Source organism: Arachis hypogaea, chromosome 1 (genome assembly GCF_003086295.3).
Source record: "Arachis hypogaea cultivar Tifrunner chromosome 1, arahy.Tifrunner.gnm2.J5K5, whole genome shotgun sequence".
NCBI classification, from domain to species: domain Eukaryota; kingdom Viridiplantae; phylum Streptophyta; class Magnoliopsida; order Fabales; family Fabaceae; genus Arachis; species Arachis hypogaea.
In genome coordinates this window covers 75,211,490-75,231,376 of record NC_092036.1, presented here as the reverse complement: position 1 = coordinate 75,231,376, position 19,887 = coordinate 75,211,490, and the positions used below count along the sequence as shown (strand labels likewise).

The 19,887-nt window shown below is 37.1% G+C and overlaps 1 non-coding gene across 1 annotated transcript; it reads left to right on the top strand.

Moving 5' to 3' along the window:
- Window positions 1-2,137: 2,137 nt before the first annotated feature.
- On the top strand, window positions 2,138-2,245 carry LOC112717391 (small nucleolar RNA R71). Its single transcript, XR_003160631.1, has one exon. It is a non-coding gene; the product is annotated as a small nucleolar RNA R71 (small nucleolar RNA).
- The last annotated feature ends 17,642 nt before the right edge of the window (window positions 2,246-19,887 follow it).

Genomic DNA, 19,887 nt, shown 5'->3' with positions numbered 1-19,887 from the left:
AATTGGATTGGCGTTGGGGCAGATAAGGATCATATGGTGGCGAATGGTGAAAAGAAGCTTGTGAGTATAGTGGGTTGAGGTTATATTGAAAGGATGGTCTCTGAGCATAGGGTGGGGAGGTGTGTTTTACTATTGGTTATGGAAAATAGTGTTTTTGGGTTTTGAAAAGGTTTTGAACAAGAGAAATGGTTTGCAGAAATTAATAAATTAATAATGAAGAAATCCCTTGGCAAGGTATGAAAACTGGAAGTCCTATCCTAGTTATCCTTATCAATGGTGATGAGAATTATATCTTTGCTCCTACTAAGTCAACCTCTAACTACGAAGGTCAGTTAAGTGGACCAATTAATTTAATACCTAAAGTCCTGGTCAACTCCTTACGGAAAGACTAGATTTATAGGAATCTAAATTAATCAACAAGAATAATAATTATCAATCACGATGAGTTTGATAACTCAAGAGTTACCAATTAATCAACCAAAGCCAAAAGGGAAAAATCTAAATTAATTATTCAAATAGGAGAAAGCAATCATGAGTCCGAAATACCTCAATTTATATCAAATAAAGAAAATCCTAACATGAATGGTTCATAAGCCAAATAGGCAACATATATAATCAACAAATAAGAGAAGTCAAAATAAAAAGATATTGAACCTGATAGAAAGATGAGATAAAAATATTCCTAGGTTCTAAAAATCCTAATCCTAATCCTAAGAGAGAGGAGAGAACCCCTCTCTCTAAAAACTACATCTCAATCCTGAAAAGTGAATTATGAATGTGATCTATATCTCCATGTAGCTCCCTTTTCATGAATGGATGGATTCCTCCATTTATAATCCTTTAATCTGTGTTCTCTAAACTTGGATCTGGGACAAAGGGGGCCAAAAAATTGCTAGAAACGAGATCTGCAAATTCTGCAGATTACGCATGTCACGCGTCTGCAATGGTCACGCAGTCGCGTCATCTAGAGTGTTGCTCTTCCACACGGTCGCATCAATCATGCACCCGCATCAGCTGTATATCGCAAGTCACGCGTTCGCCTCATCCATGCGCGCGCGTCAATTTTCTTTTGTGTGAACCACGCGTTCGCGTCATCCATGCGAACGCGTCACTGTCAGTTTCTCCAAAACTCCAATTTATGCTTTTCTTCCATTTTTGTATATTTTCTTTCCATCCTTTAAGTCATTCCTGTCCTATAAAACCTGAAAGTACTCAACACACAAATCACGACATTGAATGGTCATAAAGGATAATTAAATTTGATAATTTTGAAGCATAGGAAACATGTTTTCTCATACATCATATTCTAAGGAAGGAATTGTAAAATCATGCAAATTCATGTGAATAAGTAGGTGAAGAGTTGATAAATCATTCAATTTAAGTACAATATTTATCATAAAATAGTGGTTTATCATCCTCCCCTTCCTCTTTGGGTTCGGCCATTTTGATTATATCAATGGCCTTGCACTCTCTTTTTGGATTCTCTTCTGTATTGCTTGGGAGAGTACTAGGAAGAGTTTTAGTGATTTTCTTACTCAGCTGACCCACTTGTGCCTCCAAATTTCTGATGGGGGACCTTGTTTCACTCATGAAACTTAAAGTGGCCTTAGACAGATCAGAGACTATATTTGCTAAGCTAGAGGGGCTCTGCTCAGAATTCTCTGTCTGTTGCTGAGAAGATGATGGAAAAGGCTTGTTATTGCTAAGCCTGTTTCTTCCACTATTATTAAAGCCTTGCTGGGGCTTTTGTTGATCTTTCCATGAGAAATTTTGATGATTTCTCAGGATCATAAGCTTCTTCTTCAGCAGATGCCTCTTTAGTACTTTTGGATGTATTTTGCCATCCATTCAGACTTTGAGAAATCATGTTGACTTGCTGAGTCAACATTTTGTTCTGAGCCAATATGGCATTCAGAGCATCAATTTCAAGAACTCCCTTTCTCTGAGGTGTCTCATTACTCACAGAATTCCTCTCAGAAGTGTACATGAATTGGTTATTTACAACCATGTCAATAAGTTCTTGAGCTTCTGCAGGCGTTTTCTTTAGGTGAATAGATCCACCTGCAGAATGGTCCACTGACATCTTAGAGAACTCAGATAGACCATAATAGAATATATCCAAAATGGTCCACTCTGAAAGCATGTCAGAAGGACACCTTTTGGTCATCTGCTTGTACCTTTCCCAAGCTTCATAGAGGGATTCACCATCTTTTTGTTTGAAGGTCTGAACATCCACTCTAAGCTTGCTCAGCTTTTGAGGATGAAAGAACTTAGCCAAGAAGGCCATGACCAGCTTATCCCAAGAGTCCAGGCTATCTTTAGGTTGTGAGTCCAACCATGTTCTAGCTCTGTCTCTTACAGCAAAAGGGAAAAGCATGAGCCTGTAGACTTCATAATATACTCCATTAGTCTTAACAGTCTCACAGATCTGCAGAAACTCAGTTAAAAACTGATAGGGATCTTCTGATGGAAGTCCATGAAACTTGCAGTTCTGTTGCATTAGAGCAACTAGTTGAGGTTTCAGCTCAAAATTGTTTGCTCCAATGGGCAGGGATTGAGATACTTCTTCCATCAAATTTGGAAGTAGGTGTAGTATAGTCACCAAGCATCCTCCTTGCACCTCCACCATTGTTTTTGGGTTCGGCCATGTCTCTCTCTTTTTCGAGATTCTCTGTAAGGTTTTCTCTGGATTGTTGTGCTTTAGCTTCTCTAAGCTTCTTCTTCAAAGTCCTTTCAGGTTCAGGATCTGCTTCAACAAGAATGTTCTTGTCCTTGCTCCTGCTCATATGAAAAAGAAGAGAACAGAAAAGGAAGAAGAATCCTCTATGTCACAGTATAGAGATTCCTTTATGTTAGTAGAAGAAGAAAAGAATAGAAGAAGGAAAAGAGAAAATTTCGAACACAGAAGGAAGAGGGGGTTCGAATTTTAAGATGAAGAGAAGTGTTAGTAAATGAATAAATAAATAGAAAAAGAAGAGAGAGAGAGAGAGAGAGAGAGAGGAAATTTCGAAAATTAGGGAGAGAAAAGTAGTTAGGTGGTTTTGAAAAAGATAAGAAACAAAAAAAAGTCAATTAGTTAGTTGAAAAAGATTTGAAAATCAATTTTGAAAAGATAGGAAGTTAGAAAAGATATTTTGAAATCAAATTTTTGAAAAAGATATGATTGAAAAGATATGGTTGAAAAAGATTTGATTTTTAAAGTTAAAATTGATTACTTGACTAACAAGAAACTAAAAGATATGATTCTAGAATTTAAAGATTGAACCTTTCTTAACAAGAAGGTAACAAACTTCAAATTTTTGAATCAATCACATTAATTGTTAGTAAAGTTTTTGAAAATCATTTTTAAAATTTTCGAAAATAAAAAAAATGAAAAAGATTTGATTTTTGAAAAAGTTTTGAAATGATAAGATTTTTAAAACTGAAATCTTGACTTGACTAACAAGAAACAACTTATTTTAAAATTTTTTGACTAAGTTAACCCAAAGATTTCGAATTTTTATGAGAGAAATAAGGAAAAGGTATTTTTTGATTTTTTATTTTTGAATGATGAGATGGAAAAACACAAAAATGACTCACAACATGAAAAATTAATATCAAAACAAAGGAAACATGCAAGAACACTATGAATGTCAAGATGAACACCAAGAACACTTTGAAGATCAAGATGAACATCAAGACTTATTTTAGAAAAATTTTTAAGAAAAGAAAACATGCAAGACACCAAACTTAGAAATTTTTAATGCTTAGACACTATGAATGCAAAAATGCACATGAAAAACAATAAAAGACACAAAACAAGAAAATATGAAGATCAATCAAAAAGACTTACCAAGAACAACTTGAAGATCATGAAGAACACATGCATGAATTTTCAAAAAATGCAAAAAATTTTAAAACATGCAATTGACACCAAACTTAAAAATTGACTAAAGACTCAAACAAGAAACACAAAAATATTTTTTATTTTAATGATTTTATAATTTTTTTGTACTTTTTTTTCGAAAATTTAATTTTTAGAAAAACAAAAACAAAGAAAAAAATTTTGAAAACTTTTTGAAAAGAAAATTACCTAATCTGAGCAACAAGATGAACCGTCAGTTGTCCAAACTCGAACAATCCCCGGCAACGGCGCCAAAAACTTGGTGCACGAAATTGTGATAATCAACAATGGCGCCAATAGGCTTGGTGCTCTCAAACGTGAATCACACTTTGTCACAACTTCGCACAACTAACTAGCAAGTGCACTGGGTCGTCCAAGTAATACCTTATGTGAGTAAGGGTCGATCCCACGGAGATTGTTGGTATGAAGCAAGCTATGGTCATCTTGTAAATCTCAGTTAGGCAGATTCAAATGGTTATAATGGTTTTCAAAATATAGAGATAAATAAAGCATAAAATAAAGATAGAAATACTTATGTAATTTATTGGTGGGAATTTCAGATAAGTATATTGAGATGCTTTGTTCTTGTTGAATCTCTACTTTCCTACTGCCCTCCTCCAATTCTTCTTACTCCTTTCCATGGCAAGCTGTATGTAGGGCATCACCGTTTCAATGGCTACTTCCCATCCTCTCAGTGAAAATGGTCCTCTACGGTTTCCTGTATGGCTAATCAGTTGTTGGTTCTCGATCATGTCGGAATAGGATCCATTGATCCTTTTGCATCTGTCACTGCACCCAACACTCGTGAGTTTGAAGCTCGTCACAGTCATTCAATCCCTGAATCCTAGTCGGAATACCACAGACAAGGTTTAGACTTTTCGGATTCTCATGAATGTTGCCAATGGATTCTAGCTTATACCACGAAGACTCTGATCTCATGGAATGGAAGGCTCGGTTGTCAGGCGAGGGCAACCATGCGTCGTGCATCAGGAATCCAAGAGATACACACTCTAGCTCTCGCTTGTAGAACAGAGGTGGTTGTCAGGCACGCGTTCATAACGATGGATGGTGATGAGTGTCACGGATCATCACATCCATCAGGTTGAAGTACAAGTGATATCTTAGAACAAGAATAAGCTGAATTGAATAGAAGATAGTAGTAATTGCATTAAAACTCTAGGTACAGCAGAGCTCCACACCCTTAATCTATGGTGTGTAGAAACTCCACCGTTGAAAATACATAAGTGATGGTCCAGGCATGGCCGAGAGCCCAGCCCCCATGAAGGTCTAAAATCGCATACACTGATTAAAGATCAATCCAAAGACTCCGACTACAATAGTAAAAAGTTCCATTTATACTAAACTAGTTACTAGGGTTTACAGAAATAAGTTTAAGTGCAGAAATCCACTTCCGGGGCCCACTTGGTGTGTGCTTGGGCTGAGCTTGAGCTTTACACGTGCAGAGGTTTCTCTTGGAGTTAAAGGCCAAGTTGTAACGTGTTTTTGGCGTTTAACTCTGGTTTGTGACGTATTTCTGGCGTTTTACTCTAGAATGCAGCATGGAATTGGCGTTGAACGCCAGCTTGCGTCATCTAAACTCGAACAAAGTATAGACTATTATATATTGCTGGAAAGCTCTAGAAGTCTACTTTCCAACGCTGTTGAGATCGCGCCATTTGGAGTTATGTAGCTCCATAAAATTCATTTCGAGTGCAGGGAGGTAAGAATCCAACAACATCAGTAGTCCTTTGTCAGCCTGAATCAGATTATTGCTCGGGTCCCTCAATTTCATCCAGAAAATACATGGAATCACAGAAAAACGCACAAACTCATAGTAAAGTCCAGAAATGTTAATTTAGCATAAAAACTAATGAAAATATCCCTAAAAGTAGCTAGATCCTACTAAAAACTACCTAAAAACAATGCCAAAAAGCGTATAAATTATCCGCTCATCAAGTACCTAATTGCTATGTTCTCCCTCATTGGAGAAAGAATATAAAGCGCAAGCATACTTATGTCAAGAATAGTCACGACGTCAGTCGGTCGGATGAGAATCATGTTGCATTCAGGGGATTATGTGCACACTTCTACAACATTGCTCAGGAGTTTGTAAACGACGACAAAGAAATAGCCTTGCTGCAAGTTGCTCTGAAAAAAACAAGAGCAATGCTGACTGCGCACCATGCCAAGTCCAAAAGTGTGGCGGACACCCACACTAACATTGGCTCACAGAATTCGAATGTTGTCGGTGTGATGAACATCCAAGCCCCATCGATGGTCACCACAAAGGGCCAGCCAGAGAGTAAGAGGCTCGGCGCTGCCCTGGAGAAGTCCTTATGGAAATCTGCTCGGAGAAAAAACAAGCATGCCACCCCTGTACATTTTTGTATCAATCTAGACCCTGCATGTTTATTTAGTATAGTACTTATAGTACTGTGCAAGAAATTAACTATTTTCCTTTTGTTTTGTTTAGCAGGTGGGTTGTCCGGAGGCATCTCAAGATGTAAACTTCGGTGCTGTTGTAGGCCGGAATGATCCCGAACAAGTTGGTGGCTTTATATCATTGTTAAGCTCCTTCAGCAAAAGTTAAGATTTGTTAGACATGGGTGCGCGTGCGTTTATTTTTAGTCTCCATGTATATAGGATTTCGATTCGCATTCATTTATTATCAAGATTAGTGGAAGAGGATGGTTTCATGTGATAAATATATAGTTTTTAGGTTTGTATGAAGTTGTTCCGAGAGTCTATACTTGATTAATTTACAAGAACCATTTTAATGTGACCGGAATGAACCATTTTGCTTTATTTATGTCAATGAATTGAATGCATAATGAGTATACATGATGGTTATTCTTTAACTTGGGAGTAAGGTTATTGACTCTGTAACAAATTACTTCATGCTATACTATATAGTCATTTGGTACGTAGTTGGTCGTTTTAGATAGTGACTACAGGGTTATCTTCATCTAGATACGTGGGATGTTCATTTCTATAGGTGATCAGATGTTCCTTTTCCTGTGATCATGGATGGTTATTCTTGGCTACGTAGTTGCATGTGATGATTGCTGTTTATGATTTAATTGACTATCGTGGTTTGAAAAAGGTTTTTTACACGTTCGTTTAGTTGGTATCTTCAACGGGACCCCCTCGAATTCATCAACAAAAAGAGTGGATCCCTGTTGAGTTCTTCTTACACGTTCATTTTGCAAACTCAATTCATCTGATTACTATAGGGATGAACCCTATCCAGAATATGAACCATAAAAGAAAATACCAATTCTACCGATCACAGGAATACCAGTTACAGTACCTATTATCCAAAGAGGAATCCTTCCAGTAGTATCGGCCATTTATCCCACTTTCCTCCACATTTGATCAGGTAGTCATGCTAGTGACATAAACAATTATAGATAATTATGAAATTATATCCTTCCGAATGGGATAAGAGAATTCCGAATACGTATACATATTTATTCCCTTTCTTCTATTAATTAAAGAAATAAATTGAAAATAAAACAGCAAGAAAAACGCTGTTATTTTCACACGGTCAAACTGGATGTTTGTTTCTGTATGATTTTGGATGTTCATTTTCTCATATAGCTTGATGTTCACAATCATAGTACAAGGGGTTGTTAGGTTTCAGATTTATCCCTAAGTTCACTATTGCATCTGTTCAAAAAGAATCACATAAACTTGGCCTAAGGTCAAATTTCGTGAGGGCAATGCTTAACTAATTCAAGTCATTCCACCTTGGAAAACGAAATATATATCCTTGAATAAAGACCTAATTAAACAGATGTTCGTATTAGTAACTATATAGATGGTTACTTTCGCAGACAAAATGGATGTTCACTTTCATTCATTTGTAAGTATTTTATGCATGACAGAATGGAGAACAACACATTCACAACAATTTAACAATAGTAATAGAGGGTCCACGGTTACGTCCCACTAGTTGCACAAAAAAAAAAAATACCAACGGCTATGTCTAGTATATAAGCCAAACAAGCATATCCAAAGATAATCAACACACGCATGAGTATGCTACTATTTTTTGCCCCTAGCCTTTTCCACACTTTGGTAATCCTTCAGCCCGTCGTGTCAACGTCCTCGTGCTTGGTGCCATGAATGGTGATTTCACTTCCTTTCACTTGTATCGTGGTTGATTATAGCGTACGGGGTTAGCTTTGTCCTCCAATATTGTAAGCACCTTATCTACCAATGTATTATGCGGCCCACAGACAATATCTAACATCAACTCCGATCTGCTTTCTCTAAGCATATCCTAGAGGAAGATTTTCATAGCAAGTTAGACAATACAATTGTGACGTTACTTTTTATTCAAAATTAGACAAGGAAAAAACTTAGAAGTATGCTATAGTCACCTCGTCCCACTCATCAAACTTACACCCATCAGTCCAAGTCTCCATGAACTTAATAACGAAGATGCCACAATCATAGCTATATACAACAAAGAAATTGGCACAATCAATACTACAGGAGTGTCACAGCAAGTAGTCTACAATTAAAATAAAAACATGTGCAGTTAATTCAACTCACTTGTTTGGCTGCTTTTGAACAGCGACATATGAATGAGACGGACCATTTGTAGTCCGCACGTATGCCGGGATAGCAACTCTAGCCATGTCCTCGATTAGTCTCCCCTGAAAAATAGCAAATGTAAAGCAGAATAATGTGTAACAGAACTAAGTATCTTAAATCTCAAGTGAGTACAAGAAAGATGTTACGTTACCATATATGCATCGAGTTTATCACGTTCATCTCCCGGCCCAACGGAATATATGCTATCGAGTATCACAATTCTCTTTTCTCTCATATGAAATGCATACACCTAACAATGCTCATTCCAGTAGAAAGGAATCATCCACTGCAACAAACAATATTGAAAATTGAATATGGCTGTAAACAAAGAACTTCACCCAAACCAACAACACAATGCTAGGATCATCATCTCATTTAACCACCTCCCCACCAAACAGCAACCTATATAGACCCATTTTAACTTAAAGCCAATACATGCAAACAGAAGCACCTTATTCAAACAAGGTACCCATATAGAAAAATAAAATATATGGCATTCCGATAAAAACCAACCATCAAAATCTATTCATAAATAACATCCAAGCTCAGAGCAAACCCACCATATTAACAATTCATTCATTACAAGAAGATAAGGTAATTTAAAGCAGTTAAAGAAGATTTTAATTGACCCATGTTCTAGTTGCAGCTTGGACCTTGTCAAAGAACCTATTATCCTCCCCAAAGCTTGGACGAAACCCGACATACATCGGATTTGCACCATCCTTGAATGACTTAAGATTATGCCCTCGTGTGATTGTTTCCTGAAAAGGCAACAGCCGTTACAATCGTAACTCATTTTGAAATGCATTGACAATAATAGAGGATTGACACCCATATTCCCGGGCAAACGCAGTAGAAATCGCATGTGAACCTTGATGACTGGGATTCATTGAAGGTGTAGGACATCTATTGAATTTTCTACAAGATGGTAATGCCAAAAGAGGGAATTTAGTAGCGTTCACGATGTATATAGCTAAAATGCGTGTTTGAGCTCAAATACATACCATGCTGCTGATCCAGGCACGAGTTTTTAGTGTCCATAGGTCCTTCCTGCATAGAACTAGGTGCTTCCGACCTTCAAAGGCTGCCAGATGTTCCTCTTTTTCAAGATACGAGTTTCGTATCCATGCCAGAATTTGTTTCTCCTTTTTCTCGCCTATCTTAAAATTCCTAAGTCTCGGATGAATCGATCGGGCCGGGGATGGGATTGGTGTCTTCTCCCACTGAGTCAACCCTAGTGAGAAACTGGGCTTTCCTGGACTCGGAGTATGGTAGCGTGGCGTCTTCGGCATAACCGTTTGAAGGGGCTCCATGACTACGGGCCTTATGTTTCGCCCTTGTTCAACATTTGCCAACATCTCTTTAAATTCCGGACATTGCATTATGGAGACGTCAAATTCACTGCAAGAGTGGAAACTAACGTTAGCTAAAACAAAAGGCTATGCTTCGTAAGACATCTGTCCAATCCATGGGAAAAAGAAACTACAACAAGAAAGTAAACCACACACAACTTGCCTGTCAAAGTTATACTTAGGAAGTTGGACCAGTGCAGAAGACGGGGTACGTGGAGGTGATTCACTGGGGCCATGATGGTCTTCGATACCCCTTTCATTATTGACATTTTCTTTGGTCTCCGCCTGGAAGTCTTCAAGTGCTGACACCTTTTCATAGAATAATCGGCTCTTTCTTCTGACAAGTGGCTCATTTTCCTCATCATCTGAGTCGGGGACAATTAAGGGTGTTCCCTTTGCTTTGCGGGACAGTCTCTGATGGACTTGTTGTTTTGTTTCCTTTGAAGGATTGGCTTCTGTGAATGTGCAACTTCCTCCTAGTGCCAGGCTTACATTCCTGTGGTGTAAACGATAAATCAGCAGACTAGGGATAATAAAAAAACATAATCTGAAAGGAGATTAGGATAAACAGTTTCTCACACCTGTGCCAAACGTATTAAAACAAAATGCAGCCTATTAAATCGAGAAGTAAATCATAAGGGAGATTACCTTCTCCTCATTTTCATGTGGTTGCAGAAGTACGGCCCTGCTCCTGGTAGATCGCCCTTGTTCTGCGTCCATCTGGGGCCGTTTGTTTGTGCTGCTCGTCTTGCCAACATGCTATAGTGATCAAAGAGATAGCAACTACATAAACATCAAACCAAGCTACCAACCCCACACCGAACAATGGAATACCAATATATTGACCATATTAAAAGTACGGATACCATATCTTAATCCAATGCAAGTATGTATATACGTTGTATGGTTTGGCAGTTTTCCACGTATGCTTGCTGTGTTGTTTTGCGAAAACTGATTGCGCGTGCCTTGCTTGCTTGTTGCTACTTCCTTGGTTTTTTTTTACCTTTTTTGGGATTGTACACGATGCAGCCCTGTATGTTCATTGTGGAACAAAGTAGATACCAAATGGTCGACCTAAATAACTGATACATTTGTAATCAAATTGAGTTTCAATCTGGAGGCATTATGAGTTGTACCTGGGAGATAACTTGGCTAGCCTTGTTATCCAGCTCACTAGCGGTCCATTCAGCAACCCATGGCTCCGGTGTTTGACATTCATCTAACGGGGCATACTTTAGTTGCTGAAAGTATAGAATCTGAATAGAAGTAATCCAAAAGTTAAGAATTTCAAACATAATGCATACATGTAGGACAATTTTAACTAATTGCGATACCAGCAAGATGAACATGCATCTGCCGCAGGTTTCACGTTTCGCATTTTGGAATTTCTGAATTGCATCTTGCAACCACTTTAATATACTATGTGGCCAGTGGAATCTCCTAGGGTTTGAGACATCCAGAATTGGAGGAATGTGCCATGGGGAGATTGTCTGTTGGCTTGTTGGGCATAAAAACATCTTTAACACCACCAAAATGAAATGTCGTCTAAAATCCATCCGTTGTTCCTCGGTATCCATCTGATAGCCATATACAAAGTCATGAAGTTGTGTTGTTATTTTTTTCTGGAATTGCCTTTTAAGTGCCCCATGGGAAGCATTTTCCTTGTTCAGTTCTGTAATGCCATCCCCTAGAATTAACAAAACAGGAAACAATATTAAATTAATTACACCATGGGAATATCGGATTAAAAATAGCAGAAAAATTCTCAAATGATACATGTAAGCCACTGACCTCTTGAAGGTATGCCTAGAACCTTGCCAATAAGCTCGGTAGTAACATGGATGTCACCTGCATCTACTCTCAGAGTGTTTGAATCCACATGATAGGCCCTTACAAGTGGCAGCATGATGCTTTGCTTCACATGCCATAAAGGTATCCGCCTCAGGAAACCAAAGCCAATAGCTTCAATCTCAGCCAATTTTCTATTCTCGTTGTGTTCTTCAAAATGGGAAAACAAGTTGCTAACATAATAAGGTGAGCATCGCCTCTCGACTAGTTTCTGTCGAGCAAAAATAAAAAGGAGAACACATTACAACTAACACCAATTATGTTTGTACGATGTCGTAAACATTATCATACCTTTTTACCCATCTGATTCTTCGTATCAACTGCAGAAGTTTGGATGGTTGTCACGCCGTTGACACCTGCAATCCATTACAATATGTTTTCAATTTAATAACCAAGAAACAAGATAGATAACACGACAAAGTAACATTTAAACAATCCAGCTACTATTTGGTACCCAATCCATATTCCTTACAACAACATGGCAGCCACATAAATCATTGTTTATAGCCAGCAATAGTGATCCAAATAGATATTAAATTAGCCACTAATTTTAGTAAAAATTGGTAATTACTATCTCAGATTAGAACCAGGGTTGTGCATCATACATGGGTGTGTTAACCTGACAAAATCAACCCGGAAAAAAAATACCCATCAAACATCAACCGATTCAATGAAGCCTTCAACCTAATAACATTAAACTGGCAGTCGCGTTCATCAAAATCAATCCTCCAAATGTCCCTATAGTAAGCACATTTAACTAGGAGGAAAACTATATTCAAGAAAGCATACAATCGACTATGAAAACCAACCATTCGATTATTTACTAAAGTAACCATTCAATTAAAGTGGCAAAAAGATCTATCATGAAGACCAACCATCCAATACCCTACTAAATTAACCATCCAATAAGTGTATAATACCCATAATAAGAAAGGATACCCTCAGCAGTAATTTAATTGGTCCAAGAGATCGGGTCATTCAATTACAAACACATATTAGTCATTCAAATCATTCCAGCAACAAATTATTTCAAAATCAAACAAATACCAATATTAAATCTTTTTTCAAAACCAACCAACTCCAATAGCAAATCATTAACAACAGCTAAACCACACATCTTATATCATATACATAATTTATCAATAATTTATTTAGTTTATTCCTATCTTAAGGTCTTCTAGCCTGAGTTTTCACGGGACATTAAACATTAACTACGAGAAACTAAAATCATACCTTGACCGATTTCTCTCTAAGCTCATAACACCTCAAAAACCTCTCTTTTCACAAGCTCCAAGCTTCCAAATGTCAATTCTTCAAACTTAATCACCCAGATTTCGTTTCAAACTGCCTAATTGAACTCCAAATCAACAGGAACACAATCTAGTTCACACAACATCACTATAATTATCATAGGATTCACTAATTCAATATTTTACAAGGGTTCAACAGTTCCATACCTTACTCACGAATCAATTGGACAAAACTCAATGATTATCCACTACTAGAGTTCATATAAACCATTAAAATCATTCAATTCCTCAATACCCAAATCCTAAAATCACATAATTGAGGAGAGGGAGAATTGGAAGAGAAATGATAATTTCTTACCATTTTATTCAAATAGAATTGAAGAAAATTTTGAGACGAACATGTGGTTGCTAACAGCTCGTCAATCGAAGCTTTGGATCGAAAGTTACGTGAAATTAAAATTGGAACGAGGGTTACAGTATTCGAAGCTTTTCTCCTTTGATTCAGCGCATTCTCCTGGGTAAAAATGAAAGAGAGGGCTTCGATGTGTATTTTATGGGTTGGGCTTGGGTCCAGTTCAATTGGTTTGGCCTGTTGGGCCGGTTTTAGGCCAAAATCTTTTAAATTAGTGTCAAAATTCGTATTTTTAATATTTCTACTCCTATAAATTATAAAAATTAATTTTTATATTTTTTAAATAATAATTTATTTATTGGCTAAATATTTATTAATTTCGTGGGGTTTACATCCTATCCACCTAATTAAGAATTTTGCCCCCGAAATTCATATTCAGTTACCTGCAAATAGGTGCGGGTAGTCCTTTTTATATTTTTGACTCAAGTTCCCAAGTGTGTTCCTCAATTCTAACTCGACTCCAAGCAACTTTTACTAATGAGACTTCCTTTCTGCGTAATCGCTTAATACTAGTGTCGTCAATTCGAACCGGGGTTACTTAAAGCGTTAGATCTTCTTTCAATTGAACTGATTCAGGTTCTAAAATGTGGCTAGAATTACAATACTTCTGAAGCTGCGACATGTGAAACACAATGTGCAGGTTCAAAAGATGTGGTGGTAGAGCTATTCGATATGCCACCGGCCCAATTCTCTTCAGGATCTGGAACGGAGCGATATAATGATGATTCAATTTTTTTGCCTTGGTCGCTCTCCCCACTCTTGTTGTTGGAGTAACTTTTAGGAATATGTGATCTCCTTCATCAAATTCTAATAGTTTTCATCTCTGATCGACGTAGCTCTTCTGGCGACTCTGAGCGGTAAGCATTTAGTTTCGGATTTTCTTAATCTGTTCGGCGGTTTCAGCTACTAACTCAGGTTCTAACAAACTTGTTTTTCCAACTTCATACCAGCATAGCGAAGATTGGCACTTTCTCCCATACAGAGCCTCATACGAAGCCATTCCATTGCTCGCATGGTAACTGTTATTTTAAGCAAACTCTACTAACGGCATATACCGATCCCAACTTGCCGATTGGTCTAAAATGCAAGCCTTCAACATATCCTCTAGAGTTTGAATTGTCCTCTGCGATTGACCATCAGTTTGTGGATGGTATGCGGTACTTAAGCTCAATTGAGTTCCAAACGCTTTCTGAAATGCTCCTCAAAATCTTGAAGTGAGACGATGATCTCTATCAAAAACTATAGTTGTAGGCACACCATGCAGTCTTATAATTTCTTTTGATATACAGACGGGCTAAGTCCTCTAAGGTATAACTCATTTGGATAGGCAAAAAGTGTGTAGACTTTGTCAATCGATCCACAACCACCCATACTGCGTCAAATCCTGTCCAAGTACTCAGCAGTCCAGACACAAAGTCTATTGCGATACTTTCCCATTTTCATTGCTGAATTTCTAAAGGTTGTAATGTTTGGGATGGTCCCTGGAGATCAATATTTACTTTTTGACAAGTCAAACATTTTGAAACATGCAACGCCACATCATTCTTCATTCCTGGTCACCAGAACATTACCTTCAGATCAAGGTATATCTTGGTACTTCTTAGGTGAATAGAGAATCCGCTCCTATGTGCCTCCAAGATATCTTCCCGCAAATTTCCAACAATCGGCACACAAATCCTACCCTTATACCTCCATATTCCATCTCCATCCCACAAAACTCCCCATCGTTTTCCTTTCTCTATTGCAAACAACACCTTCTGTAACTCCTGATCATCTTGTTGAGCTTTGAAAATTTCGGATTTGAAGTCACTAGAGATCTGTAGTTAGTTCAACCATACACTACCATTAAATTCTCTGACACCCAGTCTCAAATCTCGAATCTTGCTCACCAATTCCTCTTCCTTAATCATCATCCAAGCGACTATCAACGACTTCCAACTTAAGGTATCCGCTACAATGTTTGCCTTCCCTGGGTGGTAACTTAACTCAAAGTCGTAATCCTCCAGCAACTCCATCCTCCTTCTTTGTTGCATGTTGAGCTCCTTCTGATCAAAGAGATACTTGAGACTCTTGTGATCAGAGAAGACTCGAAATTTCACTCCATACAAGTAACGCCTCTAAATCTTCAATGCAAATACAACTGCAACTAATTCCAAGTCATGAGTTGGCTAATTCATCTCATGAGGTCTCAGCTGACACGATGCATAAGCTACTACATTCCGGTATTGCATCAACACACACCCTAGACCTTTTAAAGAAGTATCGCAATACACCTCAAAAGGCTCATTAGGTTCGTGTAATACAAGAACAGGTGCTATAGTCAGTTTCCACATCAAGGCTTGAAAGCTCTCCTCTCATTCTGATGTCCAGACAAATGGCGCATCCTTTCAAGTTAACTTTGCCAAAGGCAATGCAATTGGTGAAAAGACTTTCATAAACCTCCGATAATATCCTACCAAACCTAAGAAGCTTCTAATCTCTGCTACAGATGTAGGTCGTCCCCAATCCATTACTACCTCAACCTTAGAAGAATCCACCACTACTCCCTACTTACTCACTACGTGACTCAGAAATTTCACCTCATTCTTCCAAAATTCACATTTAGAAAGTTTAGCGTTGATTTAAGGAAAATTGTCGTGTCGGTATAGAATTTCACACAAAATGAATTCTCGTTGCAAGTATAGTTCTACACCAACAAACAATCCTCCCAATAAAAAATTTGGTTGTCACAAGTACAAACCCCAAATAAGAATTAACCGAAGTATTTAAACCTCGGGTCGTTTCACAAGGAATTGCAATGAAGTGATCAACTATTGGCTATGAAGATGCAAGCGGGGTTTGATTTTATATTTTGATAATAAAAGTAAATAACAAGAAAGTGAATGATAAGAACTAATAAAGAAAGGCAAACAACTCTTGGCTAAGCATAGGAATTTGAGATCACCATCCTTGTCAATAACCAAATATTGATAATTATGAGGAACCAAGCTCATTAAGACTACTTCTATACTTGAAGTATATCAAATGGCTTAATCAACATCAACCCATAAGTCCCAACCTATCTACTAATTAGATTAGTAGTGGGTTAGTATCAATGGGTATCAAATTGACCACCAAGGGTTCTCAAATCACCAATTCAATGAGACCCAATGACTCAAGGTCACTCAATTCCCTTAGTCTAGGCCAAGAGTAAAGAAAACTACTCAAAAACTAAAGGAAACATTCTATCAAACACCTAATATACAATAAAAGTAAACATCACAAAATGATAGAATTAATGAAACCCATGACTAACATAAACAAGAAATCAATAATAGAAATCAAGATCAACATAAAAGAGACATGGAAATATAAAATTGCATTAAAAGAAATCTAGATCCAATAATGGTTCATCAACATAAAAGAAAGCAAAATAAGAACTAACAAGAGAAACTAAGAAGATTAAGACAATAGAACACTAAAATATAAAGAGAATTGAAATCAAAACAAGAATTGAAAGAGAAATTTGAGAGTGATCAACCTAACTTTACCCTAATTTCTATCCTAAATCTAGAGAGAGGAGAGAGCGTCTCTCTCTAGAATTCTACTATTAAAACATGATGAAAAACTAAACTATGACTACTTGGTTCATTTTCCCTTTAATCCTTGGGTTCAATAGTATCAGAAATGAGTTGGATTGGGCTCAAAATGCTTCAGAAATTGCCCCCAATGAGTTGCCCAAAATGGACCCACGCTGATCCATCGGCGCATGCACGTCATGTGTGCGTACGCGCCTTTATACGTCAGGTAACTATGGCAAAGTTTATATCATTCTGAAGCCCCGGATGTTAGCTTTCCAAAGCAACTAGAACTGCCTCATTTAGACCTCTGTAGCTCAAGTTATGGTCGATTGAGCGTGAAGAGGTCAGGCTTGATAACTTTACGGTTCCTTCATTTCTTCATGAGTTCTCCCACTTTGCATGCTTTTCTCCTCACTTCTTCCATCCAATACTTGCCTTATGAACCTGAAATCACTCAACAAACATATCAAGGCATTGAATGGAATTAAAGTGAGTTAAAATCACTAATTTAAGGGCCTAAAAAGCATGTTTTCACATTTAAGCACAAATCGAGGGAGAATTGCAAAACCATGATATTTCATTGAATAAATGTGGAAAAAGGTGATAAAATCCCCAAATTAAGCACAAGATAAACCACAAAATTGGGATTTATCAAATCTCCCCACACTTAAACCAAGCATGTCTCATACTAAGAATAAAGAAGAACAAGAAAAGGGGTATGAACATTTATTCAATGCAATTAAGCTATATGCACCTATCTATATGAGTGCAACTAAATGCAAAATGATTCTACCTACTTGGTTAAAAGTAAGTCAATCCCCAAGAACACACATGAACATGTAGGGCTAAGTAGTATGATGATTCATGAATTCTATCAATTTGAATATCAAAATAAAGCACAAATAGACTTACAAGAAGAAAGCTCATGAAAGCCGGGAACAAGGAGTTGAGCATCGAACCCTCACCGGAAGTGTATCCGCTCTAGTCGCTCTAGTGTATAGGGTCGATCACTCAATTCTCTTCTAATCATGCTTTCCATGATTTGTTTTTCATCTAACAATCAACAATTATTCAATGCATACATACATTCATCATGAGGACTTGTTCATAGGTTGTAATGGGGCGAGGGTCAAGGTAGGATGCATATGGTCAAGTGAGCTTGAAATTTGAATCTTTGGTTAACCTAAGTTCTCACCAAACACATACAACAACCTATACAATTCTAATACACAACCTAGCTACCCATGATTCCCACTTTTTCACATACTCAGGCATTCTCTTTAATTCACATTCCATATGCATTGATTTTCATTGAGCTTTACTTTGGACATTTTTGTCCCCTTTTTATTTCATCATTTTTTTATATTTTTATTTCTTTTATATTTTTTTCTATTTCTTTTTCTATATATATATATATATATATATATATATATATATATATATATATATATTTCAAAAGTATATACAAATGTATCAATGCATATGGTTTTACATATTTAATGCATAAGTATGTACCCAATTCCCAAAAATCTTCAACAAAAATACAAAAACACACTTTTCTCTCAACCAATGTCCCAAGTTTTCCATACCCAGATGATACACACTCTCACTAGCCTAAGCTAATCAAAGATCCAAATTAAGGACGTTTATTATTTTTCACTTAAGGGTAGTGATGTGCTAACATTAAGAACAAAAGGGATTAAATAGTCTCAAATTTGACTAACAATGGTTGATGAAAGATAGGCAATTTGGGTAAGTGAGCTAAATGAAATGATGGCCTCAATCATATAAATGCATGTATACATGGAATAATGGACATATAGAATCAAACAAATCAAAGATTATAATCATAGAAAGAGAACAATGCACACATGAATGGAAAATAAGTGGTTATAAGATGTAACCACACAATTTGGCTCAAAACTCACATGCTTGTGTTCTTAGCTCAAAAATCATGTTCCAAAATACATTTTTCAAGAAAGTTCAACACAAATATTTTTTTTCAAATTGGTAGGGTGCCCTAAAAACAATTTTTCTTGGAGAAGAAATCATCACCCTAACCAAGTAGTCCTAACATAAAAAAAAGTGGTAAAATATGTACAATTTCGGACTAACATGCAACCTATCATGCAATGCAAGCAACAAACTAACAAAGGAAATCAAGAATTGGTGTTGGAAAAGGAAATTGTTACCCATGGAGATCGGTCGGAAGACCTCCCCACACATAGAAATTTGCATCGTCCACAGTGCATGCAAAGAAGAGCAATGTGGATAGGTTGCTACAATTGATGAGCTTCTTCAAAAGGTTGTGCGGATGAACTTGTTTGTTGCCCCATTTGAAGCTTATCCTTTCGTTCTTGGTGGCCAACCTAAAAGAAAAGAAAAAGAAAGATAATTAAGCCTACAATAAAGATAGCAAAGCAAGTATAACATAGGCGGGGGATAATGCCAAATAAGAGTAAAGTTCTCAGTTCTCACTACATGTTAGCTACGCATGTAAGTGTGAAAGCAAAATAGGCAAAGGACATATCAATTAATACTTGATGCAAGAGTAAAGTCAAAGCATGAAGAGCACTCAAAAGCATTAAGTTCAACTAGAAAGAGTGGGTAATGAAAGACATGCAAGTTCCTATCAATACACAAAGAATATAAGGGTCATACAAGATTAAGCATTGATTTAAAAGTTTCATCACCCAACAATATCAAACAAGTCAAGAAGCACCAAAATTAACCAAGAATTTCTCAACAATTGAGTAGAAAATGCAACACCATTATTAAAATAAGAAGCTCAAAAAAGAATTTAAAAAATAACAAGCTATAAAAACAAAAATGAAAATGCAAAGAATAAAAGTATGCGAATGCAATGGACAGAAGAAAATGGAAGATGAGAAAAAAAACTCTTTTTTTGCGACGCAGACGCGCCATGCACGCCCACGCGCCGATGCGCAGATTGGCAGAAGGACGCGTACGCGCCATGTGC